This window comes from Phascolarctos cinereus, unplaced genomic scaffold (genome assembly GCF_003287225.1).
Source record: "Phascolarctos cinereus isolate Bilbo 61053 unplaced genomic scaffold, phaCin_HiC Scaffold_4;HRSCAF=312, whole genome shotgun sequence".
Taxonomy (NCBI): Eukaryota; Metazoa; Chordata; class Mammalia; order Diprotodontia; family Phascolarctidae; genus Phascolarctos; species Phascolarctos cinereus.
In genome coordinates, this window is record NW_027555847.1 from 60,225,653 (window position 1) to 60,245,988 (window position 20,336).

Genomic DNA, 20,336 nt, shown 5'->3' on the forward strand with positions numbered 1-20,336 from the left:
TTTGAACTCAGGCTCTCTGACTCCAGCCCCAGTGTTCTTCACTGTGCCATTCAGTTGTTCTTCAGCCATATCTGACTCTTCATGATCCTATTTGGGTTTTCTCGGCAAAGATACTGGAGTGGTTTGCCATTTCATTTCCTTCTCCAGCTCATTTTACAGATAAGGAAACTGAAGCAAACAGGGTGAAGTGATTTGCCCAGGGTCACACAACCAGTAAGTGTCTGAGGTCAGATCTGAACTCAGGTCCTTTATCCACTGTGGCAACATCACTGTACCATGATGTCTCTAAAATCTGTTAAAATATGGCAAGCACATAGGAGAGGTCTAAGCAGAGTAATGACAGCAATTTAAGTGGGGGAGGGGTAAGAGATAATTTATACTCATGGTATGGTCCAGCTACACTGGACTCCTTGCTGTTCTTCCCACATGATCTCCATCTCCCAACTCTTTGTATTTCCAGGTGTCTCCCAGGCCTGGAAAGCTACCACCTCTACTTCCTGTCTACTCTGGCTTCCTTCCAGACTTAGCTCAAATCCTACCTTCATCAGGATGCCTTTCCAGGTACCACCCCCACTTCCAGGCTACCTTCCATTTATTCTGTTTATATCTTCTATGGACTTATTTACTTATTATCTCTCTCACCAGACTGTGAACTCCTTGAGGAAAGTGCCTGGCCCTTTGTCTTTATTTTATTTTATTTTATTTTATTTTATTTTATTTTATTTTATTTTATGTTATTTTATTTTATTTTTTCATCCCCAGAGGTTAGCTCAGTGCTTGTTCCCAGTTTCAGAACATCATAGTAAATGTTCTGATTATTGACTGATAGATTGAGGAAAGAGAGGATGAATCTGGGGGCTGGAGTCATCTAATTGGATTAGAAGGTAAGAGGGTGTGGAAGAGAGGTAGCCTGAGAAATGGCTGAAAGGCTTGTTGTCCCCTTGACTGTCAGGCTAAGGATTTGTATTTTAATTTGTGGATGGTGGGGACCCAATGAAGTTTTTAGATGGAAAGATAACGTTGTTAGAGAGATACATTAGATAGATTGCATCAAATACCAATAATGCCTGAGGAAGACTTGAATTCAAATCCTACCTTAGATGCCAACTGAGCAAGTCAGTTCACCTCTGTTTTCCTCAGTTTCCTCATCTATAAAATGGGGATAATAATAGCACCTACCTCCCAGGGTTGTTGTGAGAATCAAATGAGATAATGGTCGTAAATTAAAGTGCCATGTGAAGGTTAGCTAACATTATCATCATTATTGTAGCTAACACTTAAAATCCTCAAAGTACTTTCTTATTATGCCTATGACAGGCAGGAAAATAAAGATTATGTTCATTTTGTGGATGCATTGAGGCCTCGTGATCACATGCCTAATACGCAGAAAATCAGAAGGCTATAGAGTCTAGGCTGGAAAGGATTTGGTTGCTGTTCAGTCATTTTTCAGTTGTATCCAATTCTTCATGACCCCATTGGGGTTTTTCTTGGCAAAATCCTGGAGTAGTTTGCCATTTCCCTCTCCAGCTCATTTTATAGAGGAGGAAACTGAGGTAACCAGGGTGAAGTGACTTGCCCAGGTCACATAGCTAGTAAGTGTCTGAGGCCGGATTTGAACTTAAGTCTGTGTGGTTATGCGATAATAATAGCTAGCCTTCATATAATACTCTAAAGTTCAAAAAGCCCTTTACACATATGTTATCTTATTTGCTCCACTCTACAACCCTGAGAAGTAGGTGCTATAATTATTCCCATTTTACATATAACTATGTAAACTACATATTCCCATATCTAATAAGTGGGAGAGGTAGGATTTGAACTCATGTCTTTTGAGCTTCAAGTCACACACTCTATTCAGTGGTCCACCTAGCTCAAAAATCTTCAGGACTCCCTATTGCCCACCAAGAAAAGTCTGAATTCCTCTACATGGCATTGGAGGCTCTCCTCAGATGGGTCCCACCCTTCCTTCTCTGCCTTGATTGGTATTCTTCCATAGGCTCCCAGATTTTCTGCTTTTGTTAACATTTCCCCTCATTCCTAGGGTGTCCTCCTTCCTTAGCTACTGAATGGCTGCCTAGAAGCCTACTCCGAGCTCTTCACTTAGAAACTTTTACCCCAGCAGAACACATAAAGTGCTTTGTTTTTATTTCCCTAATATCCTAGGCATGTAGCATTATATCTGATGACTTTATATTGTATCTGATGTATTGTATATTATATATGATGTCTTTCATATCCCCTACAGGATGGACTCTAAGCTACCTGAGGGCAGGGTCTACATCTTATATAAGCTATATCACTTCCAGTGACTATCACAAAGCATATAATACACATTTATTGTTTTAGGAGAGACAGTTTTTTTACATTTTATTCATGTTGGGCAATAATTTGGCATGAACTGCTGATTTCAACTCAACAAAAATTTATTATGTACCTATTACTGTAATGTGAATAATGGTAGCAGTGGAGGCCAGGAAGTCTGTCAACTCCCCCTAGCCTAGTGTATCAAGAGCCTGAAGAAGCAACCAGCAATGGGGAGGGTAGGTTAGAGCTATGGTGCTACCTGGAGAGAGGCAGGTTTCTGTGAGAATGTGAGTGTATAAGGAAGAGGTCCAAGCAGAAGGGGAGTTAGTTAAATGTCAACCAATAGTTTCAGAGGGCTAAACAGAAGGACAATGCAGAGGAGTTCAGTTACTCTGAAGTTAATAGTTATTTAGGGCTCCTTGCTGAGATGTGGAAGAGGAGAGAGGAGCTGATTCAGGGAGGAAGGAGGGAAGGAGGCTGTGTGTTAGAAGGCATCTCTTTTTCCTCTTTAGATCGATAAAATATTTACTATGTGCCTGGCACTGTGTTAGGTACGAGGAGAATAGAGACAAATAAGACAGTCTGTATCCTCAAGAAGCTTATATTCTGATGGGGAAACATCAAATATAAGAGTGCTGGAAAGGGCATAGGGCAGAGGAAGGGTATTTGCTTAGTGGCAGTTTGGCAATTGAGAAGGCCCTGGAGTCTGGAGAGAGTCAAAGTAATTCCCAAAACAGTGATTCCCTGAGAGAGAATCACTAAAGAAGAGGAGGGCCCTTTTACTCAGGGACCATGTCATTGTCCTAGAGGGAGTCAGATCCCAGGGCCTGGTTCTTCTGTTAATTTATTATTTTCTCTCTTGGCCTCAGTTTTCCTCATACAGAAAATGGGGAGAATAATTCCTGCTTCACAAGAAGTCATCAGAGTCAATGAGACAATGGCTGAAACCCAGGAATATAAGGGAGAAAAGGCCCATCCGACACCCTGGGCAACCTGCCCAGAGCACACACATATCCAGATTGTTACTCTGCATTGTTCTCCATTATTGGAGTTTCCTATCCTGTCTCCTTGCTTCCTTCAACAGGACAATTTTGTTCTTGGAAACAGGGATGCAGACCAGTCACTGCCTCTTTTTGTTCCAAGTTGACTCTCTGTGTAGGTGGCTGGCCCTAGATGGGAAGTGGGAGGGGGGGTACCTGCCTCCCACACACTTACACACATATCCCGTCACCATCCTTTCCTTGAACCTGGCCTGAATTTCTTTTACTGGGCTTGAGTTAGATAATAGAGGAGGTGGTGGGCTTTAACTCTGCTCAAGTCTCATCTCCCAGAAGCCTGGGGTGATATCTCTCTCTCTTTTGAGCAAATAACAGTTAGTGTCTGTACCACACAATCACAGTCCTATACTGAATTATCTACTGCCTGCCACTGGTCAATAAGATTTCACTGGGGAGGGGTCCTCTATCCTCAGTTGGATGAGAACTTCTGGAGGGCAGGGAGGCTTTCTTTTCTAAGTATTGGGGGAGCTTGTATGTGTTCAGAAAAGGCTGGGTGATTACTGATTGGTGGCCAGAAGACCCACCCTAATACGAACTTATGTCCCCTGCAGCCCTTTTCCACTAATTAGAGGAGTTGCTCAGATGGCTCAGGAGTTGAACTTGAAGTCAGAAGCCTAGGTCTGAAGCCTGCTCTGCTTCTATTACTTTGGGTAAGTCAGTCATCTCTCTGGGCCTCACTTTTCTCATATGTGAAAGAAGGAGGGTTAAGGAGAACTAATTATACAATAAAAAACCATATTGTAAAGACATCTTGAAAGATGTAGGAACTCTGATCAACATCATGACTGACCCCCATTCCAGAGGACTCATGATCAAACATGCCAGCTACCTTTAGATAGAGAAGTAACAGACTCAGGGGGCAGATGAAAGCGCAAACACATACATACACACAGAATGAATATGTAAGCATCTACACATATACATGTGTGAATATTTGTATGTACATATGCACATATATGAACATATACATACATATATTTATGTAATACATGTGTATATGTGCACACACATATACATACAGGTATATTATAATGCATGCATATACAGATACACGAATATGTGCAATGCATGTATGTGCATGTGTGCACAGGCATGCACATATACACATATATATATAAATATGTGCGTGTATATATGTGTGTGTGTGTGTGTGTGTGTGTGTGTGTGTGTGTGTGTGTGTGTGTGTGTGTATGCTATGGCCAATGCAGGAATTGGTTTTGTTTGACTATACCTGTTTGTGGAAGGGGGAAGGTAGAAAGAAGAGAATGCAGACCTAAAAATAAAATTGAATTTTAAAAAATGAAATGCAAGTTGCTAAAAATAACAAATTAAAAAACCAAGAGATAAACGAAGAGTTAGAATTCAGTGATATCAAAGTTCTCATCCAGTTTTAAAATCCTGTGAAGTAACTGTTACCTTTCAAGGCAGAGGGAGCCCATGAAGGAACTGAGAAAAGACAGGAGAATTTCAATTTGGAGGAGAAATTCAGAGGAATCTGGAAACCTAAGTTCAAGTCCTGGCCTTATAATTTGCTTGCTGTGGGACCTTGTGAATGTCATTTCACTCCTTTTAGCCTCAGTTTCTCCATCTTTAAAAGACACCTACTTATCTCATAGGGTTACTATGAAAAAAGGACTTCTTATTTTGATTATTATCTGGCAGGGTTGTTTGGAGGTTCAGGTGACATACTGTTTGTAAGGCAATTTGTAAGCTTTCAAATGGTTACTATTGCTTCAGGCCTCTATGGGGTGGGGAACCTGAAACCTTGAGGCCATGTGTGGCCCTCTAGGTCCTCAAGTTTGGCCCTTTGATTGAATCCCAACTTTACAGAACAAATTCCCTTAATAAAAGGATTTGCTCTGCAAAACTTCTACAAAGCTACCAAACTGATCTTAAAGTGCAGGAATGACCACAGCCCTCTACTGTCCAAGAAACTTCTTTGCCTCAGTTTCCTCTTCTGTCAAATGAGCTGGAGAAGGAAATGGCAAAGCATTCCAGTATCTTGGCCAAGAAATCCCCATATGGCATTACAGAGTCTACCCGACTGACAAACCCCTTTGATATTTAAAATCCTCTATAAGCTGGGTCCAGGCTATCTTTTCGGGCTAATTATTATTATTGCTATTTCTTGGTGAGGCAGTTGGGGTTAAGTGACTTGCCCAGGGTCACACAGCTAGTAAGTGTCAAGTGTCTGAGGGCGGATTTGAACTCAGGTTCTCCTGACTCCAGCCGGTGCTCTATGCACTGCACCACCTAGCTACCCCTCCAGGCTAATTATTACTTCCCAACAAAAGCTCTATGATGGATCATTTGCCCCTTCTGTGCAGTTCAGGCTATTTCCTTCCTTGATGCCTTTGTATAGGATCTTCTCCATGACTAGGATGCTCTGTCCTCAGACCCCATTGTTGCCTTCCTTGAAAAAGTTCTTTCATGACCTCTCTAGTTGTTACCCTTCCTTTCCCAATTATGTGTATTTCTATCTTGTATTTACGTCTGTGTAGACATGTTATATCCTCACAAACCAGCAACCTGTGTCATGGACCCCTTTGGCAGCCTGGTGAAGGCTACAGGGCCTTTCTCAAAATCATGTTTCCAAATGTAACAATAGTAAAAAAAATAACAATAGCTAACATTTATATAGTATGTGCCAGTCACTGTACTAAGCACTTTACAATTATTATTAAGTCTTTACTACAACCCTGGGAGGAAGTTGCTGTTATTATCCCCATTTTACAGATAAGGGAACTGAGGCAAAAGGATGTTAAGTGATTTGCCCAGGGTTATACCACTTTTAAGTGTCTAAGGGTAGATCTGAATTCAGGTTTTTGTGACTATGAGCCTCGTGCTCTATCCACTTTGCTACCCATATTGAAGTAAAGATGTAATTTCTTCCTCATCTAACTTCATGGACCCCTCGACCTCTATCCTAGGATGGCCTATGGACCCCAGGTTAGAACTACCACATCTCTAAGTAGAATGTAAGCTCATCAGAGCAGAGAGTCTCAGGCTTGTCTTTGTATCTTTATCACCCAGCATAATGCCTGGCACGTAGTAGGTGCTCAAAAAAGGCTTGCTGATTGATGGATTCATGTTCATCTGGTCTGGCCAAGAGATTATGCTGGAAAAGGGTACTTTTATCCAGCTCTTAGCTCACTGTTTGATCTTGGATGGGTTGGTCCCTTTCCCTTTCTGACTTTCTTTCAATACTTTAAAAATCGACTCTAAATCTAGCTTTCCCCTAAATCTGTGGTCTCTGATTTCTTCAGTGTGGGTACTTCCTTCACTGATACACAGTGTGACAAATTTTGGGGATGATATTAGAATGTTGCCAGCCGTGGCTAAGAAATCCCTCACTCTGTGGCCAAGCTGCTGATGAGTCTCTCTGAACTCAGGCCAGTCCTCAGCAAACAGAAAATGGTTGCTACCCGGGACATGAGAATGCAGAGCTTTTCTGGCTTGGTAAAACCATTTGCAGTTGCCTTTGGCCAGAATAGCCTTGGAGAAGCCAGGGTCATCCCCACACCATAGGGATGGAGGACTTGGGGGGAGGTCTTCATGGGTCAAATGGAGATAATAAGACCTGCTCTGCTTTCCTCTCTGGGGTATTGTGGGTATCACATGTGATAATAGATGGGAGAGTGCTATACAAATGTGAAGGGCTGTTATTATTAACCTAGTGTTCTTCCCACATAACAAAACTAACAACAGTCAAAATATTAGGAGACTTTGTAGAGAAGAACCAGCCCCCCAGCAGCTGCTCAGGCCCCTCTAATACCAAGAATAGACATCATAGTAGAGTGAAAAAGACCCCTGCCAGGAAGGGCTAGTGGACAAAGGGGCTACACTCAGTTGTCGGAAAAGCTGCCTCAGACACTTGCGAGCTGGGTAAGTCACTTAACCTCTGGGCTTCAGTTTCCCTCATCTGTAAAATGAAGGAATTAGACCCTTTGACCACTAAGGTCTCTTCCAGCTCTAAATCTATCACCCTATGGACCCAGAGAGCCAGGCTGGAATCCACACTCTGCCACTGTTGTGACCTGGGGCCAGTCACCAAACATCTCTGAGAAGTCAGTATCCTCATCTAGAAAATGAAGGGGCTAGATTTAATTAGTTCCTCTAATCGTTAGCCAGTTAGAGCTGGTGGTAGGACCTGGAGTCTCCAAGATTTGAGTCGTATCCAGCCTCAGATACTTACTAGCTGTGATGACAACAACAACATTTACATGGTGATTACACTGTGCCAGGCACTGTACTAAGGGCTTTACAATTACTATCTCATTTGGTCCTCACAACAACCTTGAGAGGTAGGTGTTGTTATTATTCCTCTTTTACAGATAAGGAAACTGAGGCAAACAGGTTGAGTGACTTGCATAGGGTCACACAGCTACTAGGTGCTTGAGGCTAGATTTGAATTCAGATCTTCCTGACTCCAGGGCCAATGCTCTGTGCCACCTACCTGACACTTGGGCAGGTCACTTAGCCTTGATCTGCCTTAGTTTCCTCATCTGTAAAACGGAAATAATAATAGCATCTGCCTCTCAAAGTTGTTGTGAGGATCCAGTGAGTTAATAATTGTAAAATCGCTTGGCACTGTGCCTGGCACATAGTAATTACTCCATAAATGTTAGCTCTCATGAGCATCCTGGGCAAGTCCCTTAATCTGCCTGCCTCAGTTTCCTCGTTTGTAAAATGGACATAATAGTATTAGGACTTGTCTCCCAAGGGCGTCATGAGGATCCAATGTGCTAATCACTGTAAAGGGACTTGGCCGTGCCCGGCACATAATAAGTGCCATACAAATAAATGAACTGTCCTTAGCATGCCTCGCCCTGCCTGCCTCAGCTTCCTCATCTGTAAAATGGGGCAGGGGACCCTCGCCCTGCCTGCGGGCTCGCTGCGGGGGTCCCGCGCTCGCCCGTAGCTCTCAGCCGGCTTTGCAGGGCTCGATCAGCACAGCTGCACGTCTCCTCGGACCCGCTCTCCGCCCCTGGAGCTGGTAGGACTCCAGGACTCTTCCTTAGGGGCTGCCCTCAGCTGCCAGGTCCGGCCTTCCCGTTCCTCCTCGGTCTGGACCGGGGGAGCTCCGCCGGGACGCGTCTGGGCTCCCGGGCGGGCTGGCTGGCATCGCCCTCCTTAAGGCGGTTGTCTCGGAGTCTCTCTGTCTTTCTCTCTCGCCATCGCCCTTTTAAGGCTGCGCTGCCTGGCCGGCTCAGCTCGGCACCGGCGGAGTCGGGCAGAGGTCGGGGCGCCCCCTAGAGGCTCGCGGCTGCTCGGCGGCTCCTCCCCCTGGGCGGGAGGGGGTGGGAGGAGTGGATGTGTGTGTGTGTGTGTGTGTGTGTGTGTGTGTGTGTGTGTGTGTGTGTGTGTGTGTGTGTGTGTGTGTGTGTGTGAGTGAGAGTGTGTGTGTGCGTGCGTGCGTGCGGGCGGGGAGCGCGCTCCCCGGGAAGTCAGAGCGAGGCTCTGGTTCCCTCGGAGCCCCGCGCTGCATTCCTTCCCCTCCATTCATGCTGGGCAGCGGCGGCGAGCAGGCACGGGAGCCCGAGCGCTGGCACAGGCGGGGAGGGGGGCGGCCCGAGGCGGCGGCGGCGGCGCGGAATGTGAGCATGGCCGGCCCCTTCGCGGCGAGCCCGGATCGCGGCTGTAAGTGCCTGCCCAGAGGCGAACTTTTCCGCGGGGCTGCGGCTCCGCGAGGCGGCGGCGGCGGCGGCGGTGGCGGCGGGGGTGGGATAGAGATCCGCTCCTCTCCGCCCGCGCCTGCCTTCCCCGCGTGGCTCCCTGCAAGTTCGGCTTGGGCCGGATGTGCCTGCATGCACACACACACACACACACACACACACACACACACACTCACTCACACACTCACACTCTCTCTCACACTCGCACGCCCACCCCGGCGTGCCCGGCTCCCGGCGGCCAAGGTAGGGGGGCGCGGGGCGGGGAGCCCCCGTGTCGGGCGAGCCCACGGGCGGCCGGGGCGGGGGCCGGGCACGCGGGACCAAGCGGGGTCTGGACGTGCCGGGCTCGGGGCTCCGGACTCGGCGTTCCAAGTGCGGGGACGAGCCTCGGGCTGCCTCGGAACGGCCCCGGGCCGCGCGTGTGCGTGTGCGTGCGGGAGAGCTAGGCGAGGCGAGGGGCGGCACGGAGGGGTCCCCGGCTTGAGCGAGCTAGCCGGCTGCGCCCGCGCCGCAGCCGCGCGCCGGGGCGGGCTCTGCTCTGCTGCCTCTCCGCGTGGGGTGTGGAAGCAGAGGGCTGGAGGGCCCGCGCGGGGGGACTGCGGCGGCGGCGGCCCAGGGCGGAGGACGGGCAGCCCCGGCCCGGTTGGCCCCCGCAGCCGGCTCGCAGGGCGCGCTTCCCTCGGGTCCCGGGGACGGGCCCCGGCGCGGTCTCGCGTGTGCCCCGGGTTGGGGGTGGGGAGGCGGCCATCCGGCCGGTCGGCCAGCTGCTTTGTCACCGTCTCGGTTCCCGGGGGCTTTGCGGGCGGAGGCAGGAGCCGGGGCCGGCCCGTGGCGGAGGCTCGAGCCCCCTGCCCAGGGCTCGGAGGAGCCCCCGGGGGTGGCCGCGCACGGGGGGCTGCCGTGGTGACCTAACTCCGGAGCCAGCGCAGTGGGAGGAGCGGGCGCGGAGGAGGGGGTGGGCCTCGGCCGCTGCCCGGGGCTCCTTCCCCGCAGAACGGAACCGGAGCCCCCCGCGACCCCCACGCCCGGCCACCCTCTCCGCTCCCTCGCCTGGCAGATCCAGCCCTTTGCTGGGGGGTCGGGGGGAAGGAAAAGTTTGCTTTTCTCTGCTTGGCCTGGACCAGGCGGCGGGTCGGGGGGCTGGGGGCTGGGGCTGCGGGGGGGGCCCCAGGGCCCCCCAGAGGTGATTGTGGAGGGCCAGCCCGGAGGGCCGGGAGGCTCGCGCCCCCTCCCCAGCCGCTGCTCCCGAGCCGCCTCCGGGGAAGCTCCGCCCGCAGCCTGCACTGCCCGGGAGCCTTCCCGAGGAGGTGGGGCCGGCCACTGGCGCTTTCTCTCGCTCTCTCCCGGAGCCGGGGAGACCGCCGTACGGAGGAGGAGGAGGGAGGAGCCCGAGAAGCCCGGCCGCTTTACGGGCGGGCTGCCTTCAGGCCTGACTGCGGGCATCCCCGGGCGCCCAGCTGGCCTCGTCCACCGTCGGTGTATGTACCCAAGCCGAAGGACAGACAGACCCACCCGCAGCGGGCTCGCACACCCCGCACACAAAGCCAGCCGGCCCACCGGCCGGCAAAGACCCCTGCTGCCGGCCAGCACCCCTCTGGCCGGCGTCTGTGCTTCTCTCCCGCCACCCAGGAGTGCTTAGCCCTCTGGGTGCATTTCTGCGGCTGGGGGCTGCTTGTGTTTGGGGTGCCGAGCCCTGCGCGACCGGGGAGCTGGCCAGGGCCGGGGGTCGGGGCCCTGGCCAGCCTGGGAATGGTGCTGGGGGCTGGGCCAGGCCAGAACTAGGGTTGCTGACTGCCGTGGGGCTGGAGAAGGTAGGGATGGCAGGGATAGTAGGGATGGGGGCGTCGGCCCGATCGTGCCATGCCTGGAATATCAGCTCCGCTCCAAGGTTTGCACGGCTCGGCTCGGCTCCATTACGTGTGGCAGGTTTAATTTGGCTAGGGTTGGGGGGCTGCGGATAATGCCTTTCGGGGTGGGACTTGGGGTTTTGGTGATGTTGGGTAGATGAAGTTATTTCTGTTTAGAAGGGGGTGTGGAAGGTGAAGTCCTGGGGGGGACTTACCTGGTCATGATCCCAGACTGGCTCTGGTGGCGTACGGGGGGGGGGGGATAGGAAGGCAGGTATCCCTAGAAAGCCAGTCTCAGCACTCACAGAATCACAATATTCTAGAGCCAGCAAAAGGAACCAGAGAACCCTCACTTTATACTTGGGGAAACTGAGACCTAGAGAAAGGAAGTGATTTGTCCAAGGTCATGCTGTGTTAATTGGCAGAACCTGATCTCCCGTATCTCAGACCAGTAGACTTTCCTCTTAGAGATGGGTGGTTTTTTGTTTTTGTTGTTTTCGTTGTTTTTGTTTTTAATCCTTGCCAAAGTTGTAGTTTCTCCCTTTGGGAACAGGATAAGAAAGGCAGTTTGGGAATCATCCCAGCAAGCCAGACTTTAATCTGAAGGTCGGTTGGCCAGACTAGCGAAGTTAAAGTGAGCTCTTCTTCAAAACAGATTGACTTCCTCTTCCCCACTATGCCTTTCCCTACCTTTTGGAGAAAAAAAAAAAACGGACGTCGATCTAGTAGGGGATAGCGGCAAGAACTGTGTGACCCAGGGTGGGAAGCCATCCTGCCCCCAGCTCCCTGGCCCCCGGTTCTGTCTATACAAATTCATCCTGGGCCTTGAGCTGCCCAGAGCACATTTCCAGGGGAAGCTGCTTCTCCTCTTGGTCAGCCTAGAGAGGGAACAAGAGGCCGCTATTGACTTTATCAAGGGTTATCCATTTGAAAACACCATTTCCCTCTGAACGGCATCTAATTGCTTCCTGAACAATCTCAAGGTCTTTTGTATAGACTCAGTGGGTAGAAGGGCTGGGTATCTATCTTCCAAGCTGCAGCAAGGGAAGGGAAGGGACCTGACCTGACCAGTGCAGACTGGGGTCTGGGAAAAAAGCACAGGGAGAAGGAAACACTCAAAACAGTGTGAGGAGAAGGACTTAAGTTTTGGTTCTTTCTTTTCTTTTTTTAAAGGGAGAGAATTTCTTCCCTTAAAAGAAAATCAGATTCAGTATCGAAGTAAACTTGCTTTCTTAAAATACTATTCAGTGCTCAGGTGAAGAGGACAGTTAGTTAATCAGCAGAGGGGTGAGTACTTGGATTCTGGACCATGCTGAGATGTGGGAGGGAAGGAGGGGTAGTTAGTGAGAAGGAAAGGGCCAGGGGCCCACAGGAAATCTGACCTCTTCCCTACCCTTTGTTCTCTGGGGTCAGAAATGCTGCCTCTGAGGAGCTCTGTTTGTTTGGGCCAAAACCCTCAATTAGGACTCCCCGAGCTTGGCCTGTGAAGAGAAATTCTTCCCTGATGGGCCCTCTGCCTGACTCTTTTCTGTAATAGTACTTTTTAAAAAAAATTTTTGGCATGTTTGGCAGTGCCTTTTCCGATTGCCTCTCTCCCCCCTGCCCCATTTTTTCTAAGGCATTTTTTTTTTATTCCTTTAGTAGTCCCAGATCCCAGACTGGAGTAAGCGAAGGGGCCAGTGCTTTCCCACCTCCCCTAGAATCTAGTCCTTATACTCCCTCTATGTGTTGTGTGAATGTGGTAGGGTTTCCGAAGTGTCACTGGGGCACAGGGCAAGGGACTTGCATCTGGGACCTTAGTACTGGAGAGTGCTGCCGCCAAATACCTAGCGTGGTTAGTCTCATAAGCCTCAGATTTTGTTTGTAAGGGGTTGTCTGATCCTTTATTTTGGTTTTGAGCACAACAAATAATCCATTAGCCCCTCTCAGCCTCCCTCCATCTCCCTACCATCCAAGTAACAAAGATAAAAAAAATAAAATCTTGAACTTGAACCTAATTATCTGCCTGAGTGACTCCGTAAGATTTTGTGACTTTCCATCACCCCTTGTTTGGAGAAATCTGAAAGGGCCAGGTTCTAGTCTGGGCACTAATTAGCTGGTGTGACCTTGGGACAGATTACTTTGTGACTTTCCGAGTTTCTTTCTTTGAAAAATGAGGGGTTTTAAGAGAAGATGACTTTTAAGGTCTCTTCCAGATGTGACAGTCCTGTATACTAAGGTCCTCTCCAGCTGTGTATTCTGTGTTCTAAGGTCCCTTCCCTCTAGGATAGTCTGTTTTCTTAAGTCTCTTCCAATTGATATCCCATGTCCTAAAGCCCTTTCCAGCTGTGACGGTCTCTGTTGTAAGATCTCTCCCAGCTGTGACATTCTTTGTTCTAAGGACCCTAACGGCTCTGAAATCTTAGGCATCTATGAAGTCCAAGATGCTGTGGCCCTTTGGGTAGTAGAGTGGGTGTTTGTTACCCAGGCATCCAGCCTTCCCAGATCATCCTGCCCATTTGTGAAAGCTGCTGAAGGCTTTGTGGAGAAATAGACACACGAGCGAGCGTGTGCGCGCGCACACACACACACACACACACACACACACACACACACACACATCCCCCTCAAGCGAAAGAAGGAAAGATCTTCAAAGTCTTTGGAAACCTGCTGTAGGAATCAGTGTGGATGTCAGTGAGATCTCCCCGGAGGCTCTGGGAGATATTCTGAGCCTGTCGGTTTTTTAGCAGCAATTTTGAAATGAGCCGGAAATCAAAGCAAATCAAAATCAGATCCCTGTCTGAATAGGCTGAAATTACGCCGCCTCTGTCGATAGGCGCCAGAAATATCCTGGTATTCTTGGTGTGGTATAGACAGTAGGGCTATTGTCCATACCCAGGTAAACACAGGCACCTCTTCCATCTAAATGTGTTTGTTTGTTGAATTAAAAAAATTTTTTTTTGGGGGGGACATGGGATAAGGAAGGGGTCTGGGGACTAGTAGCCTTGCCAGGCTACCACTGACAGTTCATAAATGAAGATTGGAGAATTATTTTTATTGGGGCTTTTTTGGTCCCTTAGCACAAAGGAGATAGCCTGGTGTGTAGTAGGAGGAGGCTGGGATTAGGTATCAGAAGATCTGAGTTCTAATCCTGACATTGTAGCTAAATCTTTGTGTGACCTTGTTCTAGTCACTTCCTCTGGGTCTTGAGGTTTACATCCAGATCTGGTGTCCTGTAAGAAAGGTCTGGATTTGGAGGGAGATTTTCAAAGGGAACGTGTAGGTGGTACAGTATTCACACATCCCAGAACAGTTGGTGGAATTGGGTGGCTTGCTAGCTAGTGATGGAGATGGACACAGAGTCCAGGTTTCCTGACTCTCAGTGTGGAGCTCTCTCTGGGTTACTCCAGGTTTGGTGAGCACAGGCATCCTTCTCTGGCCTGTGCTGGTCCCAGCTCAGGCTAATTCATCATGTGTGTACTGAACGATGAGGTGAGGTTGCTGTAGGGGACACAGGGAGAGAAGAGGGCTTGTCCCATTTTCCTTCTCTGGGAGGTTCTTATCTTTCCTTTCTGCTTTTACCCACGTCCAGCCATCTTCCAAGGCCAACCTGAAATCCTTCCAGGCCACAATGATTCAGCCATTTATCAAGTGCCTGTTACATGGGGAGACCCTGGGCAGGGCAGCCCTGGGGAATACAGGGACAAAAAACCAATCCGCCCCAGTCCCTCTGGAGGGCTTCCAACTCGCAGCATCCTTGGGATTCCTCTAGCTTTTATTGTCAGTGGTACTTTAAGGATCTGTGATTTCCTTGGTGTGGGTAACTCTGCTAATTAATAATAATAATCATAATAGTTAACATTTACATAGTTCTTTAAGGTTCACAAAGCTCTTGACAAATATTGTCTCCCTTTATCTTGACAACAGCCCTGGAAGGGAGGGGTTATTATGACCATTTTATAGTTGAGGAAACTGAGGCCAGCTGAGGTGAGGTGACTTGCCCTAGGTCACACAGCTAGTCAGTGTCTAAGGCCATATTTGAGTCCAAGTCTACCTGACTTGAGGCCCTGGGATCTATCCACTGTATCCTCTACTGAGATGGCTCCCCATCCTTCTACCAATTCTTCGCATGGTGGTCCTCCTTCTGCTTGTGGGCTTCTCTTCTGGTTGCTCCTGTGATGAGATATAGGGGCCTTTCTTGGCCTTGCATGTGACCTGCATGTCGTGATGAGGCATGGGGGGGGGGGGAATGATTGTGGAGGATTGTGAGACCACAGCCTGGAGGAAAAGGAGATGGTTGAGGTGTCAGGACACCTAGATTTAAATCCTGGCTGTCATGTAGTGACCACATGGCCTCTAAGGTCCTTTCTAGTTCTAAATTTATGGTCAGCTAGGTGGCTCAGTGATAGAGCAATGAGCCTGGAGTCAGGAAGGCCTGAGTTCAAATCTAGCCGCAGACCCTAGCTGTGTGACCCTGGGCAAATCACTTAACCTCTGTTTGCCCAGGAGGCAGCTAGGTGGCTCAGTGATAGAGCAATGAGCCTGGAGTCAGGGAGACCTGAGTTCAAATGTGGCCTAAGACATTTACTAGCTGTGTGACCTAGGAGAAGGAAATGGCAAGCCATTCCAGTATCTTTGCTGAGAAAACCCTGTGGACAGTATTGCTGTGCTATGGTACATGGGGGCTGACCTCACTGAATGACTAAATGATAATGATCTTAGGACCATAGGCCTCAGTTTCTTTATCTGTAAAATGGAGATAATAGTGGTCTGTTGCACAGTTGTGGAGAAGAGGCTTTGTGAAACTTGAAGCACTGTGTAAATGTGAGTTACTGGTATTCGAAGATGACTTTTTGTGTGGCACAGTTTACAGTTATTTACTCACAGTACCCTAAGAAGTAGGTCGTGGGGGGAGGGTGTCTGTTTATCACCATTTGAAAATTAAGGAGACTAAAGTCAGAGAGGTCATGACTTGATTGAGCCACACAGCTAAGCTCAAACCCAGGTCTTTTAACTCCCTGTGATAGGATCGCAGATGAAAGGATCATAGCTCCAGGCGATGTCCATAGATGGAAGTCCTATTGATCATAGGGCTGGAAGGGACCCTTTATTTTGAAGATGAGGAAACTGAGTCCCAGGGAGTGGTTAAGTGACTTACCAAGGTCCCACTGGTAGTGAGCGTTGGAGATGGGATTCGAGCCCACGGCCTCTGACTACATAGCCAGTGGACATCTTCCTAATACTTAGCTTCTCTCCTGTTGTGCTACGGCACATTAGACCTCTTGCGGTAGGTCTTGTATCCCCTCCTGGTAGGACAGCTGGAGGTCAGGGTCTGGGTCTTAGAATTCTCTGTCCTGTGCCCTGAATGTCTGTGGATGTGAGGAGGCAGGGTCCCTGCCCTCTAGGGATTCCCATTCAGATCGAGGCTAGGAAAGACACTTTCTTTCTCCAGATGATCAAACCGAGGCTGGCTCATTCTAATACCATAGAGCCAGGAGCAGGTGGTGGCCCTTCTTAGAGAGGGTCCTTCCCGTTGGACTAACTTGTCCTGCCAGAGTGGAAGCACTCTGATCCCATCCCTGTGTTTTCTTTGGGGCTCCCTCCTCCGACTGGAAATTGGATTTCTGAGGTTGGCACTGCTTCATTTGTAAAGAGGAAACAGCCCAGGTGGCTTGGTTTCTAAACAGCCGTGGGTGTGTGTGTGTGTGTGTGTGTGTGTGTGTGTGTGTGTGTGTGTGTGTGTGTGCTTGAGCATGTGTGTGTGATCAACACCCAGCAAACTGTAGGTTTTTACCTTCTCCCACAAGTTTGGTCCCCCAGCAAACATCTCCCGAGCAGCTGTTTGTGTAGGTGATGGTCGGCAGGTCGCTTCATACGTGGGATAAGGTCAAGTGGAGGTGTGTGTCATCCTGATATGAAGGGCTTAGTTACCAAGAGAAATAAGACTGGTTTCCCCACTCTCCAGAAAGAGGCTCATTCTTTAGCACAGGCTCGGTTCATAGCATCCTGGGATTTAGGGTGGGAAGGGATCATGAATCATTTAGCCTGTTACATATACAGATCAGTTTGATATGGAGACCTAGAGAGAGCTAATGACTTACCCAAGGTGTCACAGGGGTACTAAGCAGGAGGGTTAGGATTTGGTGTTAAGGAATGGGTGCAGGTGGTCCCAAACACTGTGGTGAATTCGTGACCAGCTTTGGGAAGACATTGGGGACAGAAGGGAATTAGCAGCTCTCCTAAAGGAGGTGACTTTTGAACTGGATCTCCAAGGTCTGGTAGGATTTCAGCAGGTAGAGATGGAGGGGCATGAGGCCCAGCCTGAGCAAAGCCTTGGCATCAGGAATAAGAACAATCCAAAGTGACCTTGGGTAAGTCACTTAACCCCGATTGCCTCACCAAAAAAAAAAAAAAGAAGAACAATCCAAAGACTTGCGCTGATTTTGGGTTTCTTCATCTGTAAAGCGAGGAGGTTGGCTAAGGTTATTTCTAAGATTCTCCGCTGTTGTCGTGATATGTGATTTTGCTAGTTTTAGACTCTCGAATACTTTCTCTGATCTTGTAAGGGTTGGCTGTCAGGTAGAGAGGCGCCTTGAAGATGACTGAGGAAAATTGGGAAGCAGGGAGCAGTCCAGGGTGGTTGGAGTGTGAAGGGCGTAGTATGTACAGACTGGGAAGGAATGTCAGAGCTAGGTGATAGAAGGCCTTGAACGCTCGGCTAAGGGGTCTGTATTTAATTCAGCACAGGGAAGACAGTGTACTTAGTGCCTGGAGAAAGCATTGGATTTTGAAGTCAGAGGACCCAGGTTTGAATTCTAGCTTTGCTGCTTTTTATCCATGAGACCTTGGACAAATCACTGAATCACTCTTGGCCTCAGTTTTCTCATCTGTAACATGAAGCAGTTGGACTAGGTGACCACTGGGTACCTTCCTAGCTCTAGAGTTATAGTTCTGTGAGGAGCCACTAAAATTTTTGAACAGTCCTGGGAATGAAGTATGAAGGCTGGGAAATCTTCTTTCATTAGTTATGTAAGAACTATAAAGAGGGCCCATGGGAGAGGCAGCCTCAAAGTCAGAAGGCCTGGGTGACCCTGGGTAAGTCGCCTAACTTCTTAGTTCCCCCGGCAACTCTTAAGATTATAAAGTTGCAGAGCGATTGCCCCTGTTCCCTGAGAAGAGGGAGTTTTCACACTGGGAGTACCCTGTGCATGCTACGGGGAAATCCCACGTCTTGTCTAAAAAACTGTCAGAGCTAAAAGAGACCTTAGAATGTAGAACGTCAGACGTGGAAGGGACCTGAGCGTTTATCCATCCCTTGCTTCTTTGACAAAGGCCAGTGGGGATGGCCCTTATCTGTGGAGTGAGTGACCAGCCAGCTTAGAGCAACGGTCAGGCCTGGAAGCTAGCTGCCTTTAGCTGAGCTCAGCCTTCCCATCTGGGCATTCATGGAAAGAAGAGGAAGCATCCAGCTTGGGCCTTAAAAGGTCACCGTTTCAACTGCCTAATAACTCACACCAGTAATAATAATATTAATGGCTGACATTTATAGAGTACTTGATAATTTACAAAGTCCTTTGCATAGGTTATCTTGATCTTTCCAGTGACTCTGTGAGATACCATCTGGTAGGAATGTTATTATCCCTGGCTGACGGATGAAGAAACTGAGGCTCCGGTGAAGTGCCTTGTTCTTGGGGACCCAGTGGTAGGTCTGAGGCCCCTGCTACCATCTTATTTGGGCCTCCTTGGCAGGTCACACACAGTGCAGAATTTGGGTCAGGGGATAAGGATTTCCTTAGGGTGGATGGTTCCCCACAGCCTGGGGCTTATTCAGAGTCACAAGTGAGGGGAGTTGGTGAGGAAGGAAATCCCCAAACTTGCTTTCATTCCAGCATGACATCCTCCTCTTGTCTTTCCAGCGCCTTCCAGTGCTTTCTTTTCTGACACCAGCTGGAGGGGGTCAGAAACTCTGGCTCTGGACAGATTACCCTGCAGCTGACCTCCTCCCTAAGCCCACCCTCCCAATTCCTTCTTTTGGAATTCTTCTGGGGGGGGGAGTTAGACCTCCCATCTCTCCCTCTCCCTGCCTTAATTACATCACCATAACGTCTCCTACTATCTCTCCTTTCTCCTTTCCCAGAGAACCATCCCACGTAACAAACCATATTTTTAAAGACAAAAAAGGAAAATGTTACTTATGTATTTAATGTTATTTGTAATAACCCTCACACTTGGTACTTTATAATCTGTGAATGCTTCCTAACCACATTCCTAGGAGAGGTAGGTAAAGCAAGTGTCATCCTCCCCATTTTATAGATGACGATGAGGCTCAGAGTTAGGTAGCTCCTAAGATTCAGAGCTGGGACTTGGCCCCAGGCCTCTCCAGCCCCAGGGGCAGTGACCTTTCAGCACACCCTGCTGCCTCTTCGTAGTCCCAAGTCTCTTTGTCCCCTTCCTGTCTCCCTCTTCCTTCCTCTCACACCCAGACTGTCCCTCCTGGGTGTTTACTCTTCCCTATTTGCAAAGAGGCCCTGTGGTTCAGTGGGAAGATCGTTGAAGGCCTGAGTTTGAATCCTAGCTCTGCCCCTTACTATTGTGATAACCTTGGCCAAATCATTTCACCTCTTGGAGACCTGATTTTTTCACGTGCAAATAGAAGGAGCTGGGCTAGAGGACCTTCCAGTTCCATTAGATTGAGCTCCTGTAAGGGCAAGGACCATCTTTGCCTTGGGTTTACACAGTGTCACATAGGAGGTGCTTGATAAATGTGTATTGACTGACCAAAGCAGTGACACTGTGAAGACAAACCCCCCACCAAGCAGGACTAGGCTCAGTTATTTCAGGAATCCCTAGCCAAGGGAGGAGGGGACTCCAGTTGTGGAGGGAGGGAAGGAGAGGAAGTTTGAGAAGCCTCTTCCTCACTCCATTTGCCTACTATTTAATATACAAAATACAGGGATGGTAATTGCATTAAGATGTATATAATTATACTGTAGGAGGAAAAAAAAACCCACCCCTTGTTAATTGTAGGCCTGTTTTGAACTGATAAACGTTGAGTGATTCATGTTTTCTTTGGAGTTCACCAACGTTAAGCCCCCATCCACAATGCCAGCCCCAGAGAAGCTTGTTTTCACAGTTTGAGCTCTCTGTGCTGGAGCCAGAAGAAGGCCAAAGAATCTTGCCAGCAGAGCCCTGGTGGGATATCTCCCTTTTACCCTCCCACCCTTCCCGTGGGGTCCGGAGGCTTCCAGGGACTGAGGGTGGTGACTAATGCTGCCTGTCACCCATCAGTCCTCAGCCAGAGAAGGCACTTCACAGAACGGTAGCTTTGGGAAGGCTCATCCCTTTTATGGTCTAGGAAACCTTTTTGTAGCATCTCTGATGGGTGGGCCTTTAGCCTTGGTTCACATACTTGCAGTGCCAGGGAACTTACTACCTAATTAGACAGTATCTCCCATTTTAGGGAAGTGCAAAGG

The 20,336-nt window shown here is 48.9% G+C and overlaps 1 protein-coding gene across 2 annotated transcripts in view; it reads left to right on the forward strand.

Annotated features, from left to right (window-relative positions):
- The first annotated feature begins 8,677 nt into the window (after nucleotides 1-8,677).
- The window catches only part of PLXNA1 (plexin A1), a 312,964-nt gene continuing 301,305 nt past the window's right edge, over nucleotides 8,678-20,336 (forward strand). The window contains exon 1 of one of the 2 annotated variants that reach the window (XM_020981168.2): nucleotides 8,678-9,002. The gene's annotated coding sequence lies outside the window, so the exon portion shown is untranslated. Of the gene's footprint in view, nucleotides 9,003-9,109; nucleotides 9,281-20,336 lie in introns of those variants that run through there. The other variant, XM_020981169.2, reaches the window with a different exon arrangement.